The sequence below is a fragment of the Heptranchias perlo genome, chromosome 4, assembly GCF_035084215.1.
Source record: "Heptranchias perlo isolate sHepPer1 chromosome 4, sHepPer1.hap1, whole genome shotgun sequence".
Lineage (NCBI taxonomy): Eukaryota > Metazoa > Chordata > Chondrichthyes > Hexanchiformes > Hexanchidae > Heptranchias > Heptranchias perlo.
This window is the reverse complement of record NC_090328.1, coordinates 132446222-132462812: the sequence shown is the minus strand read 5'-3', so window position 1 is coordinate 132462812 and position 16591 is coordinate 132446222.

Sequence of the window (16591 nt, the reverse complement as noted above, 5' to 3'; positions counted from 1 at the left end):
ACCATTCCAGAGCATCAGAGCCCTCTTGTCTTCACCCAAGTTCCACCCATCCATTTTCCAACGGAAGTCAATAGATAGCAATGAGAAATACAATGTTTGGCTAATTTTCTTACCCTTCATTGCCTTGGGGCACAGAGGCCAGCTGCTAATTCAGCGCTGACTGGGAATCAAATCTGGAACCTTCTGGTCTATATGACTTGCTGTCAAGCTAAATCGGGAGAGAAAATAAATAAAATGTTTTTCTTTTTAAAAAAAAATGAATGTTACCTCGAAGCATCAAGGTCAGCTTTCGCACATACGCTGATGACACTCAGCTCTGCCTTTCTGCCTTCTCCATCAACCATACAACTGTCGCCGCCATCTCCAGCCACCTATCAAATATCAAGACCTGGATGAGGCAAAATTTCTTCCAGATTAATATTAGCATCAGCAAAGCCTTCATCTCTCATTCTCACAAATACCTATTTGCCTCCAACTTTGACTCGCTCCATGGAAGCCAGATTAGCTCAGCATCCTTCTTTACTTCCAATCTGTCACTCAGACTACTTCCTATCACCTCTACTATATCGCTCTCCTTAACTCTTCCTCGCTGCCAGCAAAACTCTAATCCATGCTTTGATCACCTCACAACTGGACTTTTACAATGCTCTCTATCAGTCTCCCTTCCATAAATCATAAATCGCAAGTCTTCCAGAATGCAACGGCCTATGCCCTGACCTGCGCTAAGGCCTATATCCCATCACCCCTCCACTTGTCAAGCTCCAATGGCTTCCTATATCCGAGGGAATTGACCGTAAGATTCTTATTCTTATCTTTAAATGTCTCAATAGCCTCAACTCTTGCTAAATTCATGGCCTCCTCCAGCCCTATATCCCTGCATGCACACTCTAATCCTCCAACACTGGTCTACTTCTTGATTTCTGCTCCACCTTCACTGGCCACACCTTCAGTCAACTTACCCACACCCTTTGGAACTTGCTGTTTTAAAATGCTTACAGCCATATGACATGATATGCATCATACTGCTTTTCCCTATTCGTCATCTCACTCTGTTGATCTCAACTGGTACTTTCTTCTATATGGTGTAAAACTACAGATTCAAAGCAAGATTCTACATTAAAATTAATTAATAGATAGAATATCACAGACTGCAGGCTGAATTGTAGAATATAAGCTTGCTCAAATCAAAGTCTCATGATATTCTGTAAAAATTCTCACTGCAATGTATTTTTTGTGCTCAAACATATATGTATTCTACAAATATTTTTCACCTAGGCATAAATTTACATAAATCCTATTGAAACAACATCGCTGCATTACACCATATGGATCAGTAACCAAGGCAACACTATTTTCACTAGCTTTTACGTCCGCTTTCCATCTTTAACTGTCAGCCATAATCATGAACTAACACTATTCTTGCACTATCAGACAGATATGCCAACAGTAAGCACCCAACAGATTAAAAGGCACACACTCAGTGCTGCTCGATGAAGAATATTCAGTGAGAATTCACCAACTCCTAACAATGTCTACAATACTCAACCAACATTCACCACTCACAACAGCATCTACAATATTCAATCATCACTCGTCAGCTGACAACATGGTATGTAATACTCTACCAAATCTTACCCACTCACAACAAATTATACAATCTCCAACCAACAGTCATAGCCAATGACTTAAGGGTACATGTTAAGAATTTCCATTCCCAGAATGGAGCTTCACGGGCCAGGATTTTATATCAGGAATTAGACCAGGTATTTCTTCCCATAATAAATGGAAAATCCTGTGGGGGCCCTTTGCCCACACTCCCCACCTGAATTCCCAATAATGCAATCCTGAATCACGAAGCTCCATGCTGAGATTGCCCAGTTCATAAAACTTTCCCCAATAATGCAACACTCACCAACTCATAACAAATTATCCAGCAGTCAGCCAATGCTCACTAACCACTGCACGTTATGCAATATATAAAAAATGATACCGTACATAGACAATATTCACCAACTTGCAACAAACTGTACAAGACTCATTCAAAATTAACTAAATTACGAGAAAGTATATAGTACTTAACCAACACTCACCACCTCTTAGAAAGCTGAAAATTACTCAAACAACCTTCACCATCTCACAATCAACTCTACAGCACTCAACCATCCTCCACAGTCTCACAGTAAGTGGAGTATAGTACTCATCCAGCATTCTTGACCTGACAGTAAACAGTTTTTATGTCGGTGGCTCGCTTTGTGGCTAACATTGACAGCCAGAATATCCATTCACTTGACACAATGACTCTCTTCTTGAAAATTCAAAATTGTAACATTATCACAAAAAGGTTTACTCGAATTTAGCTTGCAGTGAAATACGGAGAAACAAAATGGCTGTGAGAGTTCATTTAACACACGCTGTGGTAATCATCGTAATAAAGAAGAACTCTGTGCAGCCAGTGATAGGGTAAATTTGCTATGCTTAAACTGTGCCTCTTACTTCCCACATGGTTGTAAACAATTTTACAACACCAAGTTATAGTCCAACAATTTTATTTTAAAATTCACAAGCTTTCGGAGGCTTCCTCCTTCCTCAGGTGAATGTCAAGAAATCCTCGAACCTCTCGCATTTATAAATCACAGAACAATACCTGGTGATTACAGATAGTCTTTTCAACTGCCCGTTGCCAAGGCAACCAAAGTGTTCAGACAGATAGGTGTTACCTACAGGGCCACCGAATATACAAACGGCCAGAACAAAAAAAAACAGAGAGAGAGAGGCAGAAACATAGAAACATCCGGAAGGAAAAGACAGCAATTGACCCGTTATATTAAAAACAGTTAACTTTTGTTCGCTGGTGGGGTTACGTGAAGCGTGACATGAACCCAAGATCCCGGTTGAGGCCGTCCTCATGGGTCCCACATGGTGAGTTCCTAGTCTCCACCAAGTTGTGAAATTAATGTGCCAATGGAGACTAAATGAGTCTCCACAGTTGGAGAATAGGAAGACAAGCCATCCCATGCAATTCACACACATTCCATGCAGTTTGATACCACGTGCCATCAATTTGGATATATGTCATCTTGTTGTCTGGCAGACAGAAACATAAAAATGAGGGCAGCATAATTTTAAAATGGAAGATGAAAATTATTGGTTTTTTTAATAACTTAGATTCATAAAAAAACATATTCACTTTAAATCCTGGATATGTTTTTGCCAACATGGGCCTAAATACATAGCCAAACACTCTAATTCATGATTGGAAACATCAGCCACACACTCCAAGTACCAAATACATTTCATGTCCTCAAGCTCTTTTTTGGTCGAGGACCAAGTTGTGTGGTGGATCTCTGACAAAAAGAGAGCATGTTTGTGGGATAGTATCAAAGTACGGTATAGCATATGAGGAGGCCATTTAGCCTGTCATGCCAATGCCAGCTCATTGAAAGAGCTATCCAATTAGTCCCATTCCCCTGCTCTTTCCCCATAGCCCCGTAAATTTTTTCCCTTCAAGTATTTATCCAATTCCCTTTTGAAAGTTACTATTGAATCTGCTTCCACCGCCCTTTCAGGCAGCGCATTCCAAATCATTACAACTCGTTGTGTAAAAAAATGTTCACTCATGTCGCCTTGAGTTCTTTTGCCAATCACCTTAAATCTGTGTCCTCTGATTATCGACCTTTCTGCCTCCAGAACAGTTTCTCCTTGTTTACTCAATCAAAAAGATTCATGATTTTGAACAAATCTATCAGATCTCCTCTTAACCTTCTCTGTTCTATGATGAACAACCCCAGCTTCTCCAGTCTCTCCACATAACTGAAGTCTCTCATCCCTGGCACCATTCTAGTAAATCTCTTCTGCACCCTCTCTCAGGCCTTGACATCCTTCCAAAAGTGTGGTGCCCAGAATTGAACACAATATTCCAGCTGAGGCCTATCCAATGTTTTATAAAGATTTAGCATAACTTCCTTGCTTTTGTGCTCTATGCCTCTATTAATAAAGCCCAGGATCCCATTAGGTTTTTTAACAGCCTTCTCAATTTATCCTGCCACCTTTAAAGATTTGTGAACATACACCCCCAGGCCTCTCTGTTCCTGCACTCCCCTTAAAATTGTACCATTTAGTTTATATTGCCTCTCCTCATTCTTCCTACCAAAATGTATCACTTCACACTTCTCTGCGTTAAATTTCATCTGCCATGTGTCTGCCCATTTCACCAGTCTGTCTACATCCTCCTGATGTCTGTTACTATCCTCCACATTGTTTACTACATTTCCGAGTTTCGTGTCATCTGCAAACTTTGAAATTATACCCTCTATACCCAAGACCCAGGGGAACATCATTGTATACTTCCCTCCAGTCTGGAAAACAACCCATCACCACTAGTCTCTGCTTTCTGTCCCGTAGTCAATTTTGTATCCACGCTGCCACTGTCCCTTTAATCCCATGTGCTTTAATTTTGCTAACAAGCCTATTATGTGGTACTTTATCAAATGCCTTTTGAAAGTCCATATACACAACATCATCCGCACTACCCTCATCAACCCTCACCGTTACTTCATCAAAGAACTCAATCAAGTTAGTCAAACACGATTTTCCTTTAACAATCCATGCTGACTTTCATTTATTAGCACACACATTTCCAAGTGACAATTAAGTTTGTCCTGGATTATTGTCTCTAAAAGTTTCCCCACCACTGACATTGGGCTGACTGGTCCTGATCAGCCTCAGGGTTCCAGCCTACACCAACCTGTTGCTGAGTATCCCGAGTACCTCAGTCATAGGAACATAAGAATATAGGAAAATAGGAACAGGAGTAGGCCATTCAGCCCCTCGTGCCATTTGATAAGATCATGGCTGATCTGTGATCTAACTCCATATACCCGCCTTTGGCCCATATCCCTTAATACCTTTGATTGCCAAAAAGCTATCCATCTCAGAATAAAATTTAGCAGTCGATACATGACTCGCCCAAAACCCCTCACACAAGGATCTGGATTAAACGGGTACAGTCTGTTAATTGTACCAATATGATTTATATCAATTAGTGTTAATTGTATTCAGGTGGTGCGTATCAATTGGGGACTCTCTTGTATCCATTTATATGAGAGTTTATCTGGGGTGTGGAGTGGGATGTGGAGCTCTGTGAATAAAGGCTTGGAAGCAACTGAAGATCAGGCTCAAGTATTCCATCCTTCACCACCTGGCTATCCAATTTATTACATGGTAGCAGAGAATGGTTGCCTAAAGATGGAGGTTGGAAACAACAATTTTTTTTTGCACATAGAAGAAGCTTGAAAGCCTGGTGGCCATTGTGGAAAATGGCAGAAATGAAATTTAAGTCGTTGAGGTACGATTTCTCTCCAATGTTCTTGGAGTTTGAGCCGTATGACCAGTGAAAGAACGAGGTTGATATGTGGACAGGGGTTATTACTCTGCCAAAGAGAAAACAAGGAATGGCCTTGGCATTGTTGCTTCCTGAACGAAGTAAAATCAGAAGTAAGGTATTTTCTGAGATGGATGCAGATCTTTTGGATAATGAGGAAGGTTTTACCTTTCTAATACAATTTCTGAATCAAATCTACAAGAAAGATGACCTAAGACGAGCCTAATGGGCCTGGTCAGCATCTGATAGATTTCAGAAAATGGACGGTCTTTCAATGGAAGAGTATATCATGGACTTTAACAAATTGTACAAAAGGTTGACAAAGTTCAAATTGGGAATCCCTGGATCGGTGCTAGTGTTTAAATTACTAGATTGCACGAAGATATCTCATATGGACAAGGACAAGGAAAAGGAGACTCTGTTGGATCAAATGTCTGCTGCCTTAAGGAGATTCCTGGGGAAACAGTCATTCCCTTCAGTCTTCATGGAACAAATGAGGTCTTCCGCTGTGACACAAAAAGTAGAAGATTTGATGGTCACCAGGTTTCGAAATGTTCCAGATACTAACCATAGGCGCCAGACCAGGCTTCAAAATATTCAAGAGACCGGACGCAAGCGTCAATATGATGGAAGGATTAAAGACAGCCAGATTGATGATGAAAGCAGGTACAGCAAATCCAGTTATATCAACAGAAGACAAAATTGGGAGTAATAACGGGTGAATGAATCCCAGGAATGCCCAAGGAAAAATCAGCAGATGCTTTAGATGTGACTCTAAGTATCATTATGAGGCGAATTGCCCAGAGTGAAGATACAGGGTCTTTGAAATGACCCATGAGGAAAGTAGTTCTGAGGAAGATGATGAAGATAATGATGAACATGAACAGATTATACTGGTCACAAGGAGTTTTAATCCTGTGATGAATGTATTAGTCACGGATTCCTTTAATTGTGCTGTGTTAGATAGTGCATGTACTTCAACTGTATGCGGGGTGGATTGGTTAAAATGTTATCTTGATTCACTAAGTAGTGAGGATCATCGCAAGGTTAAGGAATATAAAAGTTCTACATGTTTTAGGTTTGGAGATGACAACACCTTGAGGTCACTCAAGAGAGTGGTAATTCCATGTAAGATAGCTGGAGTAAGCCATTTTATAAGTACGGTTGTAGTCTCCAGTGAGATGCCTATGCTTCTGGGTAAACCTTCCATGAAAAAGGCAAAAATGAAACTTGCCATGGAACACGATGAGGCAATCATTTTTGGGAAATCGGTTGATCTGCAGTTTACCCAGTCAGGGCATTATTGTATCCCCTTAATAAAACCTGATGTTTCTCATCAGCGTGTTCGACAACTATTAATGGCATCAGATGATAAGGATAAGAGAGAGAAAAAAAAACAAATTGTCTTAAAGTTATGTCAACATTTAAAAATCCTGCTAAAAGATTCAGGTGTAGTTGATGAGGAGTATACGAGACAAAAAGAAGAGATTAGTGAGAACTGTGAAATCTGTAAGAAGTATGGACGGACACCCCACGTCCTATTGTAAGTGTTCCATTAGCATGTGACTTTAACGCAGTAGTAGCCATGGAACTAAAGGTATGGGACAAAGACAGAAATGTTTTCATCTTACATTTTATTGACCTGGCTACAAGGTTCAGTATTACTACACGAATATATAGTAAGGAGAAGAAGATTATTCTAGATAAAGTTATGGAAAAATGGAAAGGGACTGGACTTGGGAAACCAGCAAAGTTTTTGACCGAACCAAAGGTGACCTGAGGAAAATCTTTTTACACAGCGAGTGGTTAGGATCTGGAATGCACTGCCCGAGGGGCTGGTCGAGGCAGATTCAATCATGGCCTTCAAAAGGGAACTGGATAAGTACTTGAAAGTAAAAAATTTGCAGGGCTACGGGGATAGCGGGGGGGAATAGCTCTTACATAGAGCTGGCATGGACTCAATGGGCCGAATGGCCTCCTTCCGTGCTGTATCCTTTCTATGATTCTATGATAATGGAGGTGAATTTGCTAGTGCGGAGTTCAGAGATATGTGTGAGAATATGAATATAATTGTCATGAATACAGCAGCTGAGAGCCCTTTTAGCAATGGTCTTTGTGAAAGGGATCATGCTGTGATTGAAAGCATGGTGCATAAAATTTTGGTTGATCAAACAGAGTGTAAATTGTCAATTGCCCCACCATGGGCAGTTTATGCAAAGAATTCTCTTCAGATGTTTGGAGGATATAATCCTTACCAACTAGTCTATGGGCACAATCCCAAATTACCTTCTGTTCTTTTTTGATAGTCCTCCTGCTCTAGAAGGTACTACAATTAGTGCCATTTTTTCTGAGCATTTAAATGCTATGTACGCAGGGAGATAGGCTTTTATCAAGGCTGATGTATCAGAGAAAATTCGTAGATCACTGAGGCATCATATTAGACCATTGAGACAGAGTTCAATTCAGAAGATTTGGTATACTATAAAAGAGAGGGTCATAGGAAATGGAACGGCCCTGGTAAGGTACTAGGTCGTGATGGTAAGACAGTAATTGTCCAACATGGCAATCAAACTATTGAGGTTCATTCCTCACGATTAGTTGAAATTAATTATAAAATCTCGGATTCTTAGCAGTTGATAGAAGTAAACGAGGCACCTTGTGCCTCAGATGTTGATGATTTTTTTTGATGAGGTTCCTGAGGTGCAGACTGAGGTGGATCAAGAGCTGGACAGTGGAAATTTCAGTGATCAAGAAACACATGACAGAGCTATCACATCCACAGAACAATTACCTAAGTGGCTACACGGATGACATATGTTCCAGAAGGGACTAATGAATGGAGGGATCCAACAATTTTGGGACATGCAGGCAAAGCTACTGCAAGGTTTAAATTTTCATTGAATGTTCAAGGTGATGGCCATGCAGCGAGCTCCATGGACTGGCAGGATGGGGTAAAAGAGTGGAGAGTATGAAAGCGGAGTACATGTAGTGACAGGGAGTCCAGAAGTCAATCTCACATCAGAAAACAATCACAAACTAGAGATGAAAGAGGGAGATCTCTCAGTAATAGTCCCTACAGACATAGAAGTGGAAGAAGAGGACATAGCTTGATTAGATCAAACAATGAAACAAAGGCCACAGTACAGTCACGTAACAGAACTAGAAGCAGAAGTTGTCATGATCATGAAGTTTTGGTGGCTGCCAATAAACTTGAGGATAAATTAGTAAGAGAGGCAAAACAAAGGGAGTTAGATAGTTGGAAAGAATTTGGAGTTTATTCTGCGGTAAGGGTCAACCAGCTTTGTCGCACAGATGGGTTTGTACTGAAAAAGTCCTTGCAGATGGGAGTTATAAGGCTAAAGCGAGTTTAGTAGCTAAGGGTTTTGAAGAGAAACTGGGTGATACAAATGTTCCAGTGGATTCTCCCACTGCCGGAAAGGTAATCTTAAAAATCTTTTTGGCTCTTTTGGCAACATTTTCATGGGAGTGCAGGTCAATTGACATAAAAGTCGCCTTTCTGCAGGGCGATACTTTTCAGAGAAAAGTGTTTCTGAAATCGCCTAAAGAGGCAGCAGATGTGGAAGGAAAACTACGGAAACTAAAAAAATGCGTCTATGGCCTGAATGATACTTCCAGGATATGGTATTTTTTGGTGAGATCTGTTTTGCTGAAAATAGTTTGTGCTCAACTAAAATTGAACCCTGCAATGCTTTATTGGTACCATAACGGAACACTTTCAGGCATCTTCATGATGCTTGTTGATGATTTTTTATGGGGTGGTACTGTGGAATTTGAGAAATTTGTCATTAATTAGATCAGAGTAGAATTTAAAATTGGGAGTCAGGCCTGTGGGGCTTTTAAATCTATTGGTTTAGATATTCAGCAGAGTGGGTCTGGTATAACTTTAAATCAACAGTCCTATCAAGAGAGTGTTACTCCCATCCTGGTGAATCGTACTAGGTCATCACTGAAAGGTGAGGTTATATCTAAAGAAGAGACAGAGCAATTACGAAGCTTGATTGGTCAGTTGAACTGGTTGTGCACTCAGACTAGACCAGATGCTGGTTTTGATGTGTTGGAGTTAAGCACTTCAATAAAACACCCCACAGTAGAGAATATTTAAAGGGCAAATAAAACATTATGAAAATTAATATCGATAAACGTGTGCTTAAGTTCCCATCCTTAGGTGACCCAAAGAAAATGAAGCTCGTTATCTTTAGCGATGCTTCACATGCTAATCGTCCTGATGGGTATCCTGTTGCAGCTGGTTTCATAGTGTTTCTTATGGGTGAGAATGGGAAAGGTTGTCCTTTAGCTTGGGAAGCTAAGAAAGTAAGAAGGGTTGTTAAAAGTACTCTGGCTGCTGAAACACTGGCTCTTGTCGATGCAGTGGATATGGGATTCTATTTGGCAAATATCTTGAGTGACATCCTGTACAATGGGAGTACTGACGATAGTATACCCAGTGAATGTTATGTAGACAATCGTTCATTGTGGGATAATGTACACTCTACGAAAAATGTGAGTGAGAAAAGATTACGGATTGGCCTCGCTGGCTTGAAACAAATGCTGGAGAGAAAGGAAATCTCTAAAATTAAATAGGTGGATTCAAGCCATCAACTGTTTTACTAAAAGAGGTACATGTACGAAGAAATTTTATGGGGTCCTGGAGAAGGGTCACCTCACAGTGTAATGCTTAGAATTGTAAAAATTGTACAGTGAATGGGAGTTTTTGATTTTTGAAATTTTTGTTTCTACTGTATATATATAAAGTTTAATTTTTTTATTTAAAGAGAGAGAAGTGAATCTGTTAATTGTATCTCTATGATTTATATCAATTAGTGTTAATTGTATTCAGGTGGTGCGTATCAATTGGGGACTCTCTTGAATCCATTTATATGAGAGCTTATCTGGGGTGTGGAGTGGGATGTGGAGCTCTGTGAATAAAGGCTTGGAAGCAACTGAAGATCAGGCTCTAGTATTCCATCCTTCACCACCTGGCTATCCAATTTATTACACAGTAGTCTAATGGTTATGGTACTGGACTCAACCCAAAAGGTGTGAGTTCAAATTCCACCAAGGCAGGTTATGAAATTGAATTCATAAATCTGGTAATTTGTGGACAGGTTCCAGAAAATTACTGTGAAATCTGTCAGATTCTTGTAAAAACATAACTTTTTCACTCATTTTCTTCAGGCAAGGGAGCATGTAGCCACCATATGGTTTGGCCTACACGTGACTCCAATCCCACATTTTGTGGTTGATTCAATGTCCAGGTCAAAATATGATGTGGAGATGCCGGTGATGGACTGGGGTTGACAATTGTAAACAATTTTACAACACCAAGTTGTAGTCCAGCAATTTTATTTGAAATTCACAAGCTTTCGGAGGCTTCCTCCTTCCGGAGGAAGCCTCCGAAAGCTTGTGAATTTCAAATAAAATTGCTGGACTACAACTTGGTGTTGTAAAATTGTTTACAACGGGTCAAAATAGGCATGGCAGTAAATACTGCCTTTGTGATGTCACCCGCATCCTAAGGACAAACCAAAATGGAAAGTAACCCTGGTATGTGGCATTGGATTTCAATGTCTGGAACATCAAGGCAGCTGAGAAATCACAACCTCTTCTGCATAGGTGCTTCCACCACACTGGAAGAAGATGGCTGACAAGTAGTTGTTGAGGAAGCTCTGAGATCCAGAATTTGGTGTTCTGCCGTTCTGTGTGCAACTTTTTGATGTGCTGTTCTCCACTCCCCATATCCTTGTCCCTTATGTGTGCCATTTCCCTCCCTCCCCTTCTCTTGCTATGGTCCACTTCCCCACTCCCCACTGTGCTGTGTTCACCAGCTCGGAATGAGACCACACTAAACATAACAATTGCACTTCAGACTCTAGTCTACCCTGTGAGCAATGCGGAGCCTCACTAGCAGTGAGCTCGGGTCAAAACAATCAGCAAGGCAGTGTTGTATACCCCACCTTTGCAACTTTGCTCACTGTTAATGAGGCACAATACTAGCAGCGGAGATTAGTTTCACGTCTCCACACCAGCTTTCCTTTCCTTTTCTTTTATTTGCCTGGCATTTCTGCTTTAAGTAGCCACGTCTTTGTAAATTTCAGCTAAAGTATGACTTTGCAGTCCCTCCATTAGGCTGGATCCTTGCACAAAGACAGAGTTGCACTATGAATAATTGCAAACTATACAAAGCCCTGGTTATACCACATCTGGAGTACTTTGTTCAGTTCTGGGCACCTTACCATAGAAAGGATATATTGGCCTTGGAGGGAATGCAGCGTTGTTTTACTAGAATGATACCTGGACTCCAAGAGTTAAATTACAAGGAGAGATTATACAAACTAGGGTTGTATTCCCTGGAATTTAAAAGATTAAGGGGTGATTTGATTCAAGTTTTCAAGATATTAAGAGGAACTGATAGGGTAGATCAGGAGAAACTAATTCCGCTGATTGGGGAATCTAAAAATTAGAGCCAGGACTTTCAGGAGTGAAGTTAGGAAACACTTCTACACGCAAAGAGTGGGAGAAGTTTCGAACTCTCTTCCTCAAAGGGCAGTTGATGCTAGCTTAATTGTTAATTTTAAATCTGAGATTGATAGATTTTTGTAATCCAAAGGTATTAAGGGATTTTGGGCTAAGGCGGGTATGTGGAGTTAGGTCATAGATCAGCCATGACCTCATTGAATGGCGGAACAGGCTCGAGGGGCTAAATGGTCTAACTCCTTTTCCTGTATTCCTATGTTCCTATAAACAGTTAGCTCACTGTGCAGTTGGCTCTACCAGCTAGATATTCAGGTCTACACTGTACCAAAATATCAGCCCAATTAGTTTTACTTCTGGTGTCACTTCTCTCCTCATTACCTTGCTTGCCTCCTTCCATCCCTCTTTTGATTGAATACCTACATTAGCCAGTTTAAAGCATTGGACCACCCCGGCTGAAATCCCAAGCATCACATCTGACATGTTGTGAGGCAGAGAGTGCAAAAGGAGCAAGAGCAAATGCTGTTTTCCAGCAAATGAAGGCAGGGAAATGAAGCAAATGGACCTGTCGCAAAGTCTTGGAAAAACTAAAGGAGATTTACACTATAGGATTCAGTTTCCTCCCCATTTCTCCCAAAGGCGAGATAACCTAGGGTATAATTCAATGGGCCCAGCCAGCAGCCTTCTGATATCTTGCCTGAGTGCCAATTCTTCAGCTTAGAATGTCAGCAGACTATTTCATCATGGTGGCGCTAAAGTGTATCCACCTTTTCCAGCTAACATCACTGCAAATGAGCACGGTGGAATCCTGACAGATTTTTGTCAGAACACTGGAGCAAAAATTAAGCTTCTGTACTCCTGTTGCACACTGTAAGTTCATATCATGAAATTGGGCGACACCAGCCTTTTGCAACATCTGGCTCCTGGCATGTGCTACAAATATAGAAATGGAATTTTTAGCCCACTGTGACTGATTGTAGAATCTCCACTCCTGCTCCAGTGAGAACAACTGTCAGCACAAACTGGAGATTGAACCTAGTACCTTGCTGTTCCGTATGACTCAGTGCTACAGCAGGTGGTACATTTAGCAACTGAACCATCAGGAGATTGTTTTTTCAAATAAATATTAAGGGTGTTGTTTATGCTGTTCCTCTCCTTTGCCTTGCATTGCCTCTATATCCATTTGGTACTAGCCTGTAACACAGTAAGTACTTCATGTAACTTGTCAAATGTATTGCACAGTTTGGTGCAACGCTTAAGGTGGATTTCATAGCAAACCAGCACAAGCCAGACATCAGAGGGCTGATTTTCCTCCCCTCACCCAACCTGGGTGTCAGTCAGACAGAGCACATCAAAAGTGCATTCCATCTGTTCCTTGGGGGAAATCACAGACGTACCCGGGTAGCACAAAGGAGTAGAGACCCAGAGCCACAGGTCTCCGGCCCTTTTTCTGTTGCTTTGTGCCAAGGGAACAGGCAGAAAGCAAAGAAAAATAGTCTGTGTGATGTCAGTGAGAAGGCAACATGGGACTGATTGGTGCCAATATTCAATTGGGTGTGAAGCAACATAGGGGAAGATACCACAATGCGACCTGACAGTTTGGCCTAATTATTTTTTAAGGAGTGAGACTACTGATCGCATATGCCTGCCTTAGTTTATTTTAGAACATCTCAATACATTTGAAGTATTTTTACTCATTCCTGTCTATCTCAATATCTTCAGATAGATCAGCAATATTGGTTTAAGATTACTCAGAATTGTTTCATGATAAATTTCACATCATTGTTAATGGTGAAAAACCACCCAATTTTTAAAATTTGGAATCAGTTGTCTAGAACTGCACTGTTTGTTTTGTTGACAATTGTAATGGGATTTTTTTTAAATCAGACATGAGAATGAAGCTACAAGGATAGGATTTTGGGCCACTGGCTATATCATCCCTCTGCAGTATGAACAGTGATGTCTTGCCACAGTCAATTACTTACACTACATTGCTAGATAAAGAAGTGAAAGCTGGAAACATGCCTTCAGGCCTGAAAACACCAGGGGATTAATACTTGTGCTTCATTAATATGCAGAAGAGAAGGAATCTCCTGCTTGAAGCTTTCCAGAGAAAATGAGAAAGGTCTGAAAATTGAAACATCTTTGAAAATTAAATTTTTTTTCACAACTTTTATGTGAAAAATAATCCATAATCGTAACTTGCAAGATTATCTGGCTTTGTTTTATTTAATAATTCAAAAAAATTTAAGATTCTGTCAGAGGGTCATGAGTCTGTGGAACTCCCTTCCCCACAGAGCGGTGGAGGCAGGGTCATTGAATATTTTTAAGGCTGAGTTAGATAGATTCCTGATTACCAAGAGAGTCAAAGGTTACAGTAGGTGGACGGGAAAGTAGGGTTGACGTCACAATCAGATCAGCCATGATCTTATCAAATTGCAGACTAGGCTCGAGGGGCCGAATGGCCTACTCCTGCTCTTAATTCGTATGTTCGTATGTTCATATTATAAATGGGTTTTGTCCTGATATTTTAGAATAGTTTGAGCAGGAACATATAATATGGCAATAGTTAATGTTCCAGTGGGTAAGAAAACCAAGGGGGAATTAACAGTTCAAAGTTTCCTTTTCTATCATAAAGTAATGTGCCAAGGTTGCTATCACTTTTACTTTTCCTGGTTTATGAGAATTAACACAATAATAGTTCTATGCTTTTACAGTCAAAGTTGCAGGAATGTGTTTGATAAGCTAGCCCCTTTAGAAAATTCTCTGTCAGCTGTGGCTCAGTGGTAGCACTCTTGCCTTTGAGTTAGAAGGTTGTGAGTTCAAGTCCCACTCCAGAGACTGTGAGCACAAAATCAAGGCTGACACTTCAGTGCACTATTGAGGAATCACTGCGCTGACAGAGGTGCTGTTTTTTTGGATGAGATACTAAACCGAGGTCCTGTCTGCCCTCTCCGGTAGACGTAAAAGGTCCCATGGCACTATATTGAAGAAGAGCAGGGGAGTTTTCCCCGGTGTTCTGGCCAATATTTATCCCTCAACCAAAATCACCAATACAGATTTAACTGCTGTTTGTGGGATCTTGCTGTTCGCGAATTGGCTGCCGTGTTTCCAGATAGAGATAGAGAGACAGCATATAGAGAACAGACATAGAAAGAAACTGCAAATAGAAACAGGTTGGTTGCAACTAGAGTACAGACAGCAAAGATAGAGACAACAGGTCGAAGACAAACAGACAGATACAGACATTGAATAGAGAACAGAGACAGCAAAGACAGGTAGATAGAGACAACAGATAGATGAACAGAAAATAGTGACCGGCACATAAAACCTGAATTTCTCTTCTTCCCAGCTTTTTTACCCCTGTTACCTCTCACCTTGGCACACCGCCTGAGAGAATAGGTTGGTAGCCTCATCCCAGAACAAACAGAGAAAGAAAATAGATTGCATAGACAGCAAATTGAGTACACATAGAGACAGCAAATGGAGAACACATTAAGATGGATAGGGAGGCAATAGAAAACAAATGTAGACAGACACAGCAAAATAGAGAACGGAGATAGCAAATGGAGATCGCATAGATATCGATAGAGACAATGAATAGAGAATAGACAGATAAAGGCAGCAAATAGAAAACAGAGACAGATAAAGATAACAATAGGGAACAAATGCAAATGAATGTAGGAAATAAAGACAGCCTTGAAGCAGAGGGGACTCAATACCGGCAGACCGCAGCGACCTCCCAGTAGTGCCATGCCCTGGCTCCAAATGCTCCCAGATCCCCTCCGCAATCTCCCTGGACTTCCATGCTCCTGTTTCCAGATCACAGGACCCCTCCTCCCAGTGCTCAGAAACCCCATGACCACCCTGCGAGTGATCTCAGACCCTGGGGCCCTCATCCCAGTGCTCCCTGATATCAGGATCACCTACAATGCCCCCCGACACCAGGCCAACGCTCCCAGTTCTCAGGAAGCCTCTCTGTGATTGCAGAGCTGGCACCTGACCCAAAGCACTCAGAAACCCTGTCTGCAGTGCAGCCAGACCCCAGACCACTCATAGTACTACTAGAACCTGAGACCCTATGCCTATAGTGTCAGAGCCTGGGCCCCTTTCCTAGTGCTTCCTTCTCCCAGTGCTGATAAATCAGTGTCCCTTATATAATACTACTTGGTATCATACCCTTGTTCTTAAGGTAAAGATTTTTACCTATCAAGCCAAAAGAATGGTAAAAATCTTTGTCCTTCCACTCAGTAACCATGAGGTAAATTTATGAGTCTGTGCTGCCAACAAGCAAGGCTCCAATCTGCCAGCAGAAACTCATAAAAGTACCCCTCTTATTGCATTTGTGTCTATTACATTTATATTTACCAGAATGTTACCTTGGCAGCAATAGCTAGCATTTTGTTTCCATGTTCCAATCTTTGCCTACCATATTGTACGATGCCATGCAATTTGCTGAACCATGACAATAACAATGACCTCTCAGAGTAAGATATAACCAGTAAGATATGATCATTATGCACAAACTCTAAACCTCTGTACTTGAAAGTATTTTCTGCATCATATATCCACATCTGTGTCACAGCACATATTTATTAAATAGTATGCACATACATAACTATACGCATGTATGGAGTATGAAACTGAATCATCTATGCTGCTCCTTGGCTCTGTAGAACAGTGCCCATGTGCAGAACTCTGGTTCTGTGTGTATGGAAC